This window comes from Ambystoma mexicanum, chromosome 7p, assembly GCF_040938575.1.
Source record: "Ambystoma mexicanum isolate Mex_15411 chromosome 7p, UKY_AmexF1_1, whole genome shotgun sequence".
NCBI lineage: Eukaryota > Metazoa > Chordata > Amphibia > Caudata > Ambystomatidae > Ambystoma > Ambystoma mexicanum.
Genome location: NC_090939.1, coordinates 789,943,488 through 789,959,353, shown reverse-complemented (window position 1 = coordinate 789,959,353; position 15,866 = coordinate 789,943,488).

The following is a 15,866-nucleotide window of genomic DNA, read 5'->3' as shown; positions in this document are numbered from 1 at the left end:
GGACTGATCCTGCCTCTGGTACTGCGACTGCATCAGTATGAACCTGCGGGCATGCCTCAGTCCGGACCCATCTGCTTGCAGATTTTGTCACACAGGACAGGGTGGAACCTGTGCTAGCTGGTGTCATGAGGCTGACAGACACCATCCGTGATGATGTGCAGGCTTCCAATCGGGGCTTGCATGTCATCACGATGAGGTCGTCCTTCTCTTGAACTGACTGGCTAGCACATTTCCTGATCTCGCAATGGGTCAGTGGGCTGGCCATTTGTATGACCCCCTCCTCGTCTTCCTCCTCTGAACGCCAGTCATCCTCCCTGCTGTCTTCCGGCCCAGATACCACCAGGGCCCCCTGGGAGCCTGTCCCAATGCCAGCGGCCAGTCTGGTGGAGATCACATCCCTACCAGAGTCGGGAGTCAAAGTTGAATCAGCAGATGTGGTCACCACGCCAATCCAGCAGGCGACAGGAGCTGTGCCAATGGAGTAAGAGCAGGCACAAAAGGGGCAGAGCATGTGCATGACAGCCCCAGGGGTTGTCATAATCCCGGAGGCTGTCCTTGAGGCGCAGGCACTGAGCAATTTGCCGGAAGTAGGCTCGAAGTAGGAGGCTACACGACTCTGCTCTTTCAACATCAGAGGGGCAGGTATCGGCCATCAGGCAGCAGGCAAATGTGGACCTTACAATAAGAATGTCTTTCGTGTTGGAACGTTTGGGCCAGCAGATCCAGGCAGAGCGGCAGCGGGCACAGGTGGCAGGAGTCACCATGGCCAGGGCAGAGATTATACTGTGTCGGACATAGTGGTGGGCGGAGATCCTCGAGGAGACTTGCAGGGAGTATGAGAGGAGCATGTTGAAGTCCCTGCAAGACCTCTAGGGGGCAGCCGAGGCCCGCCTAGGAGAAGTGGACGCAGTGTTCGATGATGCCCTTACAGAGACTATGAGGGAACATGGTGAAGAGATGGACTAGCCCGCTGCCATTATATATAGTTCTTTAGGTTTAAGTTTCATTTATTTTTTGGACTTTGCTCCACATTTTGTACATAGTATTTCTTAAGGTGGTTTAGGACAATGGACCCTGGGTGTTTGTACATTGTTGTCTTTTTCCTGGATCCTTTTCTGTTCACCATGGAGGAATGGTTTTCTTTTCATTTGTGTTTTCATTTGGACTTACATATATGGACATGGACCGCATCTTTGAGGTTTTTTTTCATCCATTGTTTTTCCGTTTTCACAACCTTTTATTTATTGATTTGTTTCATGCAGAATGTATTTATTGATTTGACTAAGTATGACTTTCATACTGATTTTTAATATATTGTTCACCTTGGAAATCAAAGTGGTATCTGGTCTCAATGGTTTAGAGCAAGATTCGCTTCCTCAACTCAGTTCGGTGTCCCTGATGCTGACCAATGTTGTTCATGTGTGTGCACACATGCATGCATGTGTGATTTTTGAATTCCAATCCGATGGGGCATGTTCTGGGGTGCATGACCAATGGATGGGTGTTAAGGTACACTTGGATTGTGCAGTGTGTGGTGGCATTTCATTTCACATGTGCTGCATGAATGTATATTGCTTCACATTGTTTTGGAATGGGGTGTCCCATAGGGCGGGGCCTACCTGCAGGTTGCCGTCACAGGTGTTGGACGGGAGACATGAGGTGGGGCATGCCTACAGGTTGCCGTCAGAGGTGTTGGAGGGGGAGACATAAGGTGGGGCCTGCCTGCAGATTGCCATCACAGGTGTTGGGGTGCGAGACATGAGGCGGGGCCTGCCTGCAGGTTGCCGTCACAGGTGTTGGGGGGGAGACATGAGGCGGGGCCTGCCTGCAGGTTGCCTCCGCAGGTGTTGGGGGGAAGACATGAGGCAGGGCCTGACAGCGGGCTGTAGTCATGGGTGATGGGGGGTCCCATGTGGTGTGGGCTGCCTGCGGGCTGCGTTAATGGGGAATGGGGGATGGGGGTCCCATGTGGTGTGGGCTGCCTGTGGGCTGTGGTCATGGGTGATGGAGGGACCCATGTGGTGTGGACTGCCTGCTGGCTGTGGTCCTGGGTGATGGGGTTCCCATGGGGTGTGGGCTGCCAGCGGGGTGTGGTCACGGGTGATGGGAGGGCCCATGTGTGTGGGCTGCCAGCGGGCTGTGGTCACCATTGATGGGGCCCATGTCATGTGGGCTACCTGCAGGCTGTGGTCACGGTTGATGGGGGCCCATGTGGTGTGGGCTGCCTGCAGGCTGTGGTCATGGGTGATGCGGGGACCCATGTGGTGTGGGCAGCCTGCTGGCTGTGGTCCTGGGTGATGGGGGGTCCCTTGGGGTGTGGGCTGCCAGTGGGGTGTGGTCACGGGTGATGGGAGGGCACATGTGTGTGGGCTGCCAGCGGGCTGTGGTCATGGGTGATGGGGGCCCATGTCATGTGGGCTATCTGCGGGCTGTGGTCACAGGTGAAGGGGGGCCCATGTGGTGTGGGCTGCCCACGGGCTGTGGTCACAGGTGATGGGAGCCCATGTGGTGTGGGCTGCCTGGGGGATGTGGTAGCAGGTGATGGGGGGTCCCATGGGGTGTGGGCTGCCAGTGGGGTGTGGTCACATGTGATGGGGTCTGGGATGTGGCTGTCCCTTGAGGAGGTGTCAGCTTTCAGTGGATTTGTACATGTTTCGTGGGGTGCACGCTGAGTTTCCACATGATTTGGCTGGGGTGTGGGTGGAGTGATCGCATGGAAACTCATCGCATACCCCGGACGCACCCCAGAAGATTTGCATGGAAACTCTTCGCGTACCCTGGACACACCCCATCAAAATCGCGTGTAGACTCATTGTGTACACTGGACGCACTCCAGCGGAATCGTGTGGAGCCTCATTGCGTACCCCGGACGCACCCCAGCGGAATCATGTGGAAACTCATTGCGTACCCCGGACGCACCCCAGCAAAATCACATGGAAACTCATTGCGTACCCCAGACGTACCCCAGCCAAATCACGTGGAGACTCATAGCGTACCCTGGACGCACCACAGCAGAATCGCATGGAGACTCATTGCATACCCCAGATGCACCCCATCGGAATCATGTGAAAACTCATTGCATACCCCAGATGCACACCACCAGAATCGTGCTCCCCAGAAAAGTCACGTGGAGACGCATCGCGTACCCCAGATGCACCCCAGCCAAATCGCCTCGAAACTCATTGCGTATGCCAGACGCACCCCAGTGGAATCACGTGGAAATTCATCACGTACCCCAGATGCACCCCAGCAGAATCATGTAGAAACTCATCCGTAACCAAGATGCACCCCAACGGAAACGCATGGAAACTCATTGTGTACCCCCTATGCACCCCAGCCAAATTGCATGGAAACTCATTGCGTACCTGTCACACTCACCTGTGTCTCTGCAGGAGGGATGGACGAGCCTCCCTTGACCCTGAGGCTTCACTTCCCGTGTTTCACCCGGAGGAATATCTGTCAAATACAAGGTGCACACTCAGACCTGAATTCACCCGATTCCCCTGGGCCCGTCCCTTCTCTTTACTGTGTGCTGTGATGTCCCCCTATGGGCTTACCTTGATCTTTAGTAGGGTGTGCACTCCATCCTGTATTTGCAGGGGCACGATTCACTCATGTGATTGGTGCCAATGTCTGTAGGCTGAGTTCAGATGCCAAACGCTGTTTTATGCCTTCACAGCGAGGCCGAGAGTTCAAGGCGCGAGTTTCTTCACTGGCTAGAAAGTCCTTCCCACAAGTGATCGTTGCGCGGAGAATGTTGAGTGTCCAAAATTGTCCGTATTGTCTTTGTTTGCCGGTATTTTTATGGGTGAGTAGCGCTGCGTGTAGAAGCTAGCTGCTGGTAGGTTTGCACAGCGCCTTCAATTCGAGGACACCAGGTAATGTCTCTCCCTTTCCCTTGCAGGAGAAATTATGTGGTATTAGCGCCTCAAGTCCGAGTTCAGCGCTACTGGAGACTTGGTGGTTAGGTAAGTTTGCACGGAGGCTGTTGGTAAGTAGGCACCGCATAGAGAGAGAGAGAGCACAGTGAAATAAGTGTCCACATTATTGGAGCGAGCGCAATGAATAATGTCTCTTCTTTCTTACAGGGGTATGTTGGGTGTCCTAACCCACTTTTGGACTATTAAGCTGCAACATTTGCTGCTGTGGGCTTAGAAAATCCAAGGTGGCAGAAAAGCCCACAGTTGCGCCAGAATCTGGGAAAACCACGCAGTTTGTGCGCACACCAAAATGGTTGCCTAACCTGCCACCCACCAGTGCAAGCATGATGGGCCAGGAGTGCCATGAGTGAAATGTGTGCCAAAGGAAAAACAGCAGTGCCAGTGTCTAAAAAAAAAAAACGCTTTGAAATCACCTTTGTTTCTCTGAAATGCAAGCTAAAAATGCCTATTTTAAACATTGCAAGATATTCAAAAATCTCAATGAACACCAGCAGACATCTGGCAGAATGAAGTTTTGTGTGCATACAAAATCCGGAAAGATGAAGAGCCCAAAACAATGTTCATAACAAAACTGGCTGAGCTGTGGATGTCAGCAGCTTAACTGAAATTGGATTTAAAACCACTAAAATCGAAATGTTTAAATTAAATGAGTGACCTACTTTTGAGTGTCACATAGTTTGCAAGTGTTAAATGTCATAGTTTTGAACTTAGAATCAGCATTCTAGCTGCATGTGTAAAAATTGTAAGTTTGATTAGAATGAAGAAAAACTGGGAACAAAAGTGACATTTAGCTGAAGCCTGGCTTAATGAAACTGGATTCTGCCTGACAACTACCCCCGACAGGAGAGGGAATTCAGCAGCTGTGTCCGAGGCCTGGCTGCATCCTGCTGCCCCTGCCAAACGGAGATGACACCTCTCTGATTGAATTAGGGGAGTAGCACCTGGGGACTACAGGAAACTAAACAAAGCACTGTCCCTGGCTCAGGCAAATGTTATATTAGGAGGGTCGTAAATGGCTTCCTCTTGGAAGGGGAAGTGGGAGGGGCACTGCATCTGTGAGCAAGCTGAGCTTGGGGGAAGTGGATAAACCAGAAATTCCACCATGTGCTTTGGAAAACCACACCCCTTTGGGGCCAGAGGATAATTTAAAAAGATGGATAATTCGTAGTGCGGACTTGTAAAAATTATATAAATAACATCATCATTCTTGTGATTTTTCTGTGCACATTTTAAGAGGTGTTAGGACCCTGTGGTATGTTCTTGGGGATAGTAGCGGAAAAAAAGGTTGTTACTCCAAATGTATGCATGTTAAAAATCTGACACTTTATCATCTGAAACCCATATGCCTGGTGCACATTTGTGTAAAATCGGGAAAGGTTTAGAGGTCGTGATCTGGATGAAAAGGGCAGAATTCTGTCATAAGTGGACACGACATCTTACAAAGACAGGGATCGGATGGTTTGGTGCTACAGAAAATATGTTAACTGAACGTATAATATTAAAAAAATGGTACATAGATAAATATGTATTTGGATCAGAAATAGATTTGTGTGCAATTTGACAAGGGGAGGATCCTCTGACCATAAACCTACCTCATCACTCTGACTCACAACCCAGTTCCCCAATCAAGAGAGAGAGGAGGAACTGGCCAATGATAAGTTGAGAGGGTTGGGCATGCAGAATTAGCCGACCCACCCACTTTCTAAACACATACAAAGAGCCACTGGAAGCCGGATAGGCCCGTTCTTTTTCACTTTCAGCAGAGCATTTTGACTTCAGACTTCACATCCAGAGATCCAGACTTCAAATCCATCAATCTCCAGAGACCAGAAATTAACTCCAGAATTTGTTGCAGAGAGGCCTGAATCCACAAGCTGAATCCTTTTTCAGCAGGCATCCAAATCATTTGCAAACTATTCAACAGCCGGGCGAGCTGTTTGAATTTCTGCCAAGAACTTCTGCCAGAAACCTAGAAGGCAGAATTTTCTGGAGAGACCATACCCAGACCAGATCGCTGTGCAGTGCCGCTAGCAGAGCTGACCCAGATCCAGTGAGCAGAACCAGGCAGAGTCCGTCCGTGGCGAGGGAACCGCAGTCCAATCCTGACCCGATCCGTGACGAAGTCGCATTCCTGTCCAAAATCTAGTGTGAGTACCCAGCTAGCACTGTGCCAAAACAATCTCTTAGTTTAAAATAATCTAATCCAAACTATTTTAGCCTATTAGAACTGCCTCCTAGAATCGTGTCATTCTGTCATCCTTAAACCTGAAAACTGTCATCTGTCATTCTGAGCTTTAACATTTCAAATCTGAAAAACTACCTTTACTAAATCGTCCGTTACTCCGGAACCGTTTGTGCTAGGAGCGAGTTTTAACTGTCATCTTAAAGCTAAGATTCTAGGCTTTCCAACGAACCTAAGACCGACTACCCCTTATAGTGCCTCCGTAATTTCGCTCGACGCACGCGACTAATTTGCCGCGATTTGACATTTTGCTTAATTTCAGCCACGTGTAAAAAGATTTGTCCTTGCTTTCCTTTGCTGAAATTCGTTTGCAACCTGACAATCATTCATAGAGCATTGCTAAAGTGATCCTGAACTAATGCAAAGTAGCTATCACCTACCCTGAACCTGGGAGTTTTAAACCCAGGCAATATACTTTGATGTGGTTGCAATTAAGTGAAAAATATGCGAAAAATGCTTTTCGTACAGGGAATTAAAAGCAATTTTCGCATATTTTTCACTTAATTGCAACCACATCAAAGTATATTGCCTGTGTTTAAAACTCCTACCTGTTTTCCTCTAAGCTTGCTAGGGGGGAACTGAATTATATTTGATTGCATTCCTGAGAACTGTGTGCTTTCCTTCCATCTCTTTACCTTGCATAAAGGGGGCGGGGGGTGAATTGTCAAAGAAAAGTGATTACATTGTCTTTTGTTGAAGTCATATCAAGTTTATTTTCCGTACTGCATTTTCATTCATCATTGCATTGTCCTTGAAGCCATAAAAGCATTCTCAGCTACTTTATACTCTCTATATCACTTCTAAGCCATCAAAAAGAGTGTACCACTGTAACATTATCCATTGTTGATCACTATCATCCTCACAAGTGTGCTATCAACTATTAATTTACTATAAAAGTGTGATAGATATATATTGTTTAATTTTCAAATAAACCTTTTAAATTTGCAAACCAAACCTACTTCTTGGCTCAGCGGGGTCAGGGGGATTCTGGGAGAGGGGTGTTATATAAGGGTTGTCATCCAGAGTAAACGAACTGGACATAAAAATATATCAATAAGGGTTTCCTTCAGCATCCCAGACTAGGCATTGACTTAGCTGTAGTGTTGAATTGAATGCGCTTACAGGTTTGTGCGCTCGTGCAACTAACCTGGATTCCAGCGTCGCGGGAAGATTCGGTGAGTATGCGCAGCATTACTGATGTGCGCGTGTTAACGCTGTTCTTCTTTGTTCTTACAGGTGCCGGTGTAGAAGTCCCCTCTTGACTGCAGATAGCTGCGGCATGGAGTAAGAACCACGTAAGCTGGAGCTGAATGATCCAGAGCAGGTAAGCAGAAGTAGGATGATCCGGAGCAGGTAAGCAGAAGCAGGATGATCCGGAGCAGGTAAGTTAAAGCAGGATGATCCGGAGCAGGTAAGCAGAAACAGGATGGTCCAGAGCAAGTAAGCAGATGCTGGCTGATCCAGAGCATGGCAAGTGTGTTGCTAATACAGCTCACAGTAACCAACACGTAGCACTGGAAGAATCTTGCGTGTGGTGTTACGTCTCGGCTAAATTGGAAACTGCCTTGGCGATTGTCTGAGCGCTATCCGGCACGTAAAACCCTTTGAAACTACAACTCCCACAACTCTTGCTATTATAGCCACGTGGCATACACGCATGACGTTGCTGTGTTTTCAATTGTTTGTGAACTGCATTTAACTCCTGTCTATCCGGAGATCGAGTGCTCCTAAACTGTTGTTAGTTACAAGCTCTGTTCCCGGACTCCTGTTTGAATCCTTGACTACCCGGCGCTCGAATCAAGTTGTTGTCTCTGCCTTGTCCTTGCCTGCCTCCCTCGATTGTTCCCCTTGGATTATATGAACCCGGCTTGCTCATTATTGACCTCCCATTTCTGAATCCTTAAGTTTTGGTGACCTGATAACCCGAACATTTCCGTAAGGGAAATAGCGTGAGGTGAACGCCCGCTTCCCTGATCATTTCATTTCTTTCCTTGTCCACTCCTGTTACTTTGAACACTTTTGGGACGCTCTGCTGTTTACACTTTGGATTACTTTGAACCTTTTGGGACGCTCTGCTGTTTACACTTTGGATTGCTTTGAACTTTTTTTTGGAACGCTCTGCTGCATTAACTCTGGATTGCTTTGAACACTTTTTGGGACGCTCCGCTGCTTTCACCATGGTGTTCCTAGGATACGGGCACACCTTCCCTTCACCAGACATCCTCCTTGTTTCTGCATTTCGATACTAGTAGGTTACTGGTATATTGTTCCTACGGAGCAGGTAAGAGTGGGTAATTGTGGGCGGTGTTGGCTGTTTGTTCTCCGGCACTACTTGGCTGCATTTCCTGAACAACTGTTTTGTTCTTTGTCCCTCTAGCTCTGACGATTCTGCTCCGGCCTTTTCACTCAAGCCCCCAGCCTGACAGGTGTATTGATCCCTGTAGGCTGAGCTCTTGGGAGGGAAGTCTTTGGCACATCACCATAAAGATTTCAGATTCCTTGAGTGAAAGGAACTTCCCCAGAAGAGTGGGGAAGTATTATCTGCAACGACCAGAAAACAATCTCTGAGTTGTGACAGGTGGCTTGTATAGCCAGCCACACCCAAACACTAGAGAGCTCATGAGTTATCAGGCACTTCCTGTTTGGCAACAGGAAGTGGTAACCAGGAAGTTGCTACAAACACTATGAAGGAATGAAAGGAGGGATTTGTTATGGGTTCTTTGTGTGCCTATGCCAGGCCTGCCAAGCCTCCACCCAGCTTGCCCCAACTACCTGCCTGATACCCATGACAGTACCCTGGACGCACTCCAGCAGAATCGTGTAGAAACTCATTGCACATGCCGGATGCACCCCAGCCAAATCACATGGAGACTCATCGCGTACCCAAGACAAGTTGGGTGGAGACTCCGCGCGTACCCCAGATGCACTCAAGCCAAATCGCGTGGAAACTCATTGCGGACCCCGGAAGCACACCAGCGGAATTACGTGGAAACTCATTGCGTACCCTGGACGCACCCCAGCCAAATGATGTGGAAACTCATTGCGTACTGCAGACGCACCCCAGCCAAATTGCATGGAGACTCATTGCGTACCCTGGACGCACCCCAGCAGAATCACATGGAAACTCATTGCATACCCCGGATGCACCCCAGCGGAATCGCGTGGAAACTCATTGCGTACCCCGGACAGCTAAATCACGTGGAAACTCATTGCAAACCCCATCTGCCATGTATTTTCACGTGATTTGGCTGGGGGGGCTGTATGCTGGATCAGGGATGAGGCGGTGGCTTGCGCTGTGTTAGGCATTTCGCTGGCTCTTTTACTGCGCGTGGGAGAATGCTGGGGGCGTTACTGGTGCAGCTTGATGTTCCTTTGTGCCACGGCTAGTGATGGCTCGGTTAATCCATGAATACGCGTGCCACGCAATTGTTGTTTGCGCACGCTCCTTCTCGGCGCGTGGCGCTTGCGCCTATCACGCGCTGGATTCTATGATTTGGGCCCCATATTTGTTCTTGGCCTGCCCTTCCCCTGGAAATCCGTGGCTGCTGGAGCCATGATCTTATCTGTTCATGTCCACTTGCAACATCTTTTTCAAAGGAATACTATTCAGCTTTAAAGCCTGGACCTGGATTGTATTTGTGATTTGGGGCTAATGTTCAATACTCAAATTACAGCAATTTTATGCTGCATCAGATTGATAAAAGACATCCCCCAAATGGTGGTGCTCCTCACAGCCAGATATGTGCAAATTACTCTGTGAAAGAAATAAGGCTTATAGTGTACTTCTAACTCAGAAGCAACAATACAGGGGAACGTATTGGTCCTCCCGTGGGGTGTTTGCATCCCTCACGTAAGAGAGAGACTTCTTCCAACAAAGAATAAAACGTCACAGTGTGGGGGAAATTGTAACCCCTTTAGCCCCTAGAGAAAGCGAGCTTTAAGGATACTTTATAGGCTCATTATGAGTTTGCCAGTGTGGCAATAGGATGCCGTTAACAACATGTACTGGCAGCTTTCATGACTGGCAACCATCAAGTCTCCCGGTAGGGGCTGTGATTTACCGGCGGGCCTGTCCTGCTAGTAGTTCAGGCCCCTACCAGCAGACAATTGCAGCAATCACTGGCTCCGGTATCGCGGCATCCCCATCCCATGAAGTCCTATGGGACTCCACAGCAACGGGGATTTACCAGCGTCTTCCCTACCCGTATTATCCCGGTAATACCTATAACCCGGTTTCAGGTTATAGTATGTGGGGGGGATTTGGGGGGACTCGCCCAAATTAACAAAGGATGTGAGTCATTTTTTGGAAGCCATTTTTTTGTAGAAAATGACTTTGAAAAAAATTGTGTCCGCAAAGGGACAAGGAACCGTCTGACACCAGGGTCCCATTAAGTTACACTGCTAACGGCTCTGGGAGAGAGGTAACGCTCTCTTTAGCCAGACGTAAAATACAAACAGGCCCTTCTAATAGTAACCAAGTGAGAGATGTTATAATGAGTTTATGGAAATTTAAAGCGGTAATACAGTTCAGTTAACCAATACATATGCTTGATTAGGAAGAGGTGAACATGAATCATTTATTAGAGAGTACATGCTTCATAAGGAAATCAGTGTACTAAATACCTCAAACAAAAGCAGAGAATCGCTTGCACACATTTTTGAAAGAAACTGGTCCTTTTATATGTTTGCTGGTGTCACTTTTTAACCAACAAGCCTTGGCCATTTTGATAATTATTTTCTTGGCGCGTTTAGGGCTAATCTGAACAGAGATGAGCACGGTACGATTATTGGGTTAAATCCAGGCTCCTGGAAATAGCTCAATTAGCGATGGCCCTCTGCAGTCGTGTTGATTCTGCCAACTGTATGCCGTATTGTTAGGAGGGATAATGCCAAGCTGGCATGGCAGCATGGCCTCAGTGCATTAAACTGTGATCAATAGAGACTGGTGTGAGGCGTGAAATCTGCATCCCGGTGTTCATGGTGGGGAGGAAACTGCAAGAGATTTGTCAAGGGACCTGGAGGAGAACAGTAAGTAATGAGAAGAAGAGGTTGAGCCCCTGGAGGTACCTTGGCACCTCGCCCTGCCCTGCTAATGTAGAAGGAATAGTCAGCGACCAATGCTCAGGGCTATAAAATAAAGGCAGCACAGGACAGATGTGGAGCATTGCCAAACCCTGCAAGTCTAATTGGAGCACTTACATTGGATCTTCAATTGGAAATGCTGCGGGATACACTATCTAATGTTGGTAGACAGTTTGAGCACAAAACTCAGCCTTTAAATGTTTGAGGACTGTTTTTTTTTTTTTATCTGTGCAAAGTCTTAAATAAATTAATTTGGGGAGAACAAGTATATATTTAAATATGAAAACCCTCTGTATTACTTGTATGTGCACGTAGCTTTCTCCAGGAACAAATATACACTTATTTTCTTGATCAAATATTAACATGTTTGGAAAGGTTTTTGTCATAATAATTAATAGTTATCATTAAGGTCATCAATAGAATACTTATCAATCCAAGAAAAAATGTAGGCAGAAAGAGGTTCTTGGTTAAGATGACAGCATCTCTGTGCACTGAATTATTCCTGCAAGTTCCTTAATACAAAACTTGGTGCAGAACTTTGGTACAAGGCAGCTAGACCACATGTGACTTATAACACGTTTGTTTTAAATCATTTCAAGTAAAATAAATAATATTCCATTTGTTGCTGGTAGCATTTGTGTCAGGCAATTTTCAAGTTTGAGTTTCGTTTATTTTACTGTACTACGAGAAATCCTGTGCAAATATACAGTAGAGATATATTTTTAAAAAAATGACTCTGCCGTTCTGTTTATTTCCCTTGGCCAACGACTAACAAACGGGGAATGTTTTCCAACTGGTAATATATTATAATTATTTTTTTGCACATTTGATAGAAATATTATTCAAAAGGAAATCTCAGTGGTCTAAAACATGACTGGCAATAAGAAAGGTTTCAAGCTTATCACGCTTGGCATTGCTGCCCGAATTTTAGACAGCAGCAATTTGAATTGTGGGACTTGTAGTTGTGCTTTATTAATTTTGAGTAAAGACCTGCAATTTCCAGCATACGTGGGCCTCATCACGAGTTGGGCTGTAGCCCTTAAATGCGGTGGTAACGGTATTACCACTGCATTTTAGGGCTGGCCCTATCACGAGTTGGACGCTAAATCGGCTGTTTTACCTCCAGCTTTTTTCTGGAGGTGAAAATCCCTGTTTTCGGCAGTATTACAGCCGGCTGTATTAGCCCGCATTATTAGCACCGAAAATTCCCCATTGGATCCAATGGACTAAATCAGGAATGAAGATTTACCGTTAAGGCCCAACCCGTGATCCGGTGGTAATACCACCGAGCATGTCGGTGCTAGGGCTATTACAGTCGGCAGTATTACAGCCGGGAATACAGCCCAACTTGTGATGAGGCCCACATGTGAAAAACACCCATGTTGAATGTCAACCTCTTGAGAGAAATGTAAGGATCAAATTTGTAAGTGATGCAGGTGGATTGACATTCGATGCAGAAGTCCATCCATCTCTGTCACTAAAGAGACTCACTCAGGCATCCCGTGGGGCAGTCCTATCACTGCTCCTGTGAGGTTCATGCTGCTCCCACGGACAGCTTCTGTATCCTTGAAGGACAATGTAAAATACTTTCTATCAGAGTTTAGTTAGATGGTTTATTTGCCCAGGCAGGTGTAGTATGTGTGAAAAGACAACTGGGAAGAGCAGCACAGGTGTGTGCTATCACCCATCTGATCACACCCCTCCCCTCCTATTATTTCAATTACACAGCAGAACACTTTCAAGCAATCTAGACAAACAAAGATACATACTGGGACATCACATCAAATGTAGTACAAATTAAGCAGCACTGGGACAGTTTGGATAAAATCTGAGCCCATAGATTTTCCATGGGATTCTCTCAGGTCAAACTTTATGGGAATTTGACAAGGTTCGAGATATGTGGTTCTACTGTGTTAAGGCTCAACAATATAAATACAGGTAAGTAGACACCCAGGAAAGTCAAAGGTTGGCATATGAAGAGACAGGAGTTGGTCTGGCCTGTTGGGGGAAGAGATCTGTAGGGTAGTTAGGTTACAGTACTATAATGGGGCAACTGTAGAGTTAGGTTAAATCATTGGGGCCTGGGGGATTGGAAGCACATCATTTACAGTCGGGCGGAATTGTGAATTGTGGGTTCAAGGTACTACAATCCATTTGAATTTACTTGAATTTGTGAATTGTGTAGGAAGGCAATTAAACCCACTAGCATTTTGCAAATGTGGGAGGAGGCCAAGGCACTGAGAACGACATGTGCATTTATGATGCATAGAAGAAGGCCTAAGCTCTGTGAACCGTACACACTGTTAGGCAGAATCACCCGCAGTACCCTTTGGGAACACTACAGGCAATTAGGACTACAACTATAAGCACAAATTCACCTTTGGTACAAGCCTGTGCTACAGAGTAAAGTGGTAGCGATGGCTGATCACCCAGACTTATCTCAAGAGTTTAAGTGAGCAGTAGAACAAGTTACACAAAGGACTGTTAAGGATTTCAATCAGGCACACACCCGGGTCTCGCCTAGCATGTAATTGTAAAGACTGGAGGGGGGTGTCTGTGCTTATGCTCTCTATATGGTAGAGGAGAGGCACAGAGGACCCCAGCCAAGATTCTCTATTGTGGTAGCAATGGACGAGCAATAAAGGCCTAGCTTCTCAGGAGGTGATGCAGACTGGTTCTTAAGTACAGTGTAGTCCCCAAGCCCCCCACAAAGGAATGTCCACACACTGGATTAGTTAAAACACAATCTTTATATAATTAATGTTCATGGTTATGTACAAAATCACAATAACTCACTTTGTACTCAGTTATCTACAATGGCAAATATACAGTTCTACGTGGTACCACTATTACTATTAGATCTCATTAAAGTGCATCAACTGTATGGGTAAATGTCACACAAATCAGTTTGTAAAGGAAACCAACAATAGATATAAGAGGAAAGCAGTTGGTTAGAACAATAGGCACAATACTGGCCCTGTTACCTAGACACAGTTCTGTGTGGAGATCCCCCGACCTGGGCAACCTGTAAAATAAAGATATATCACAAGCCCAGTCCATATATTGTTCTATAAGTCTTATTTCCTTCTAAAGTGTTTCTATCACCCCAATGTACCTGGAGTAGCAGAGTTCGACGACGAGTCGTCCATGGATCCTTCTTGAGCGGCTCCCTTTAAGGCATGAGCCACGGATCGTCAGGATCCCACAAGGAAAACGTGTTGAACGACGATGGCGAGGAGGCAGATTCATTCCTACCGGTGCTCGTCGACAACAGAGCGTTGGCGTCCTGCAAGGTAGAGGCGTGCGGGGCACCTCGATGACAATACTTCAGGACCGCAAAGAGATTGTGAAGAACTGTAGCCCAGCAAGGGCGTTGAATCGTCTGGCGTCTCTACGGTTGTTGGGTGGTGGGAAACCAACTGGCAGATGCTCCTCGGTGCGTCGACGGCCTCGACTTTCTCTGGCGGGACAAAGCGGTTGGCGGTGTTGTAAAGACTGGAGGGGGGTGTCTGTACTCCTGCTCTCTATATGGCAGAGGAGAGGCACAGAGGACCCCAGCCAAGATTCTCTATAGGGTAGTGCTGGTCGAGCAATCAAGGCCTAGCTTCTCAGGAGGTGATGCAGACTGGTTCTTAAGTACAGTGTAGTCCCCAAGCCCCCACAATGGTATGTCCACACACTGTATTAGTTAAAACACAGTCTTTATATAATTCCTATTCAAGGTTATGTACACTATCACAATAACTCACTTTGTGCTCAGAAAATCCACAATGGCAAATATATACAGTTCTAAAGTGCCACCGCAATTATTATCAGATCTCATTAAAGTACATCAACTATACTCAAATGGTCAAATGGCACACAGATCAAGGAATAAAAGTAACCAACAATAGATATAGGAGGAAAGCAGTTGGTTAGAACAATGGACAGAATATTGACCCCTACCAACTAGGCACAATTCTGTGTGGAGATCCCCCCACCTGGGCAACCTGTGAATCAAAGATATATCACAAGCCCAGTCCATATATTGTTCTATAAGTCTTATTTCCTTCTATAATGTTTCTATCCCCAATGTACCTGGTAGAGCAGAGTTCTTTGATGAGGCGTCGATGGATCCTTCTTGAGTGACTCCCTTTAAAGCAGGAGCCACGGATCATCAAGAGGCGTCGAAGAAGGTGAACTTGGCGTTGGCGGCGTTGATGAAAAGTTTGATGGTGCCGAGACTACGGCGTCGATCCAGGCAGTGCTTGTCGATGCAAGAATGAGGCGTGCCGGGCACCTCGGTGTTTGATAGTTCAGGACCGCAAAGAGTTTCTGAAGAACTGTGGCCCGACAAGGGCATCGAGTCGTCAAAGTCTTTGTGGTCTTTGGGTGGCAGGAAACCCACCAGCGGATGCTCCTCGGCACATCGACGGCCTGGCCTTCTCTAGCGGTGTCAGGCGGGCAGCGGTGCGGACGAGCACGCCAGTGAATCAAAAGTCTTAGGCAACGGGAGCACTGCATCTCCGGTCAGAGACGGCGCTCGTCGAGAGTGGCGGACAACAGTCCAGGCACTTCTCTTTGGGATTCCTCAGCAGTCCCCATCTCCGGTCGGCAGCCTG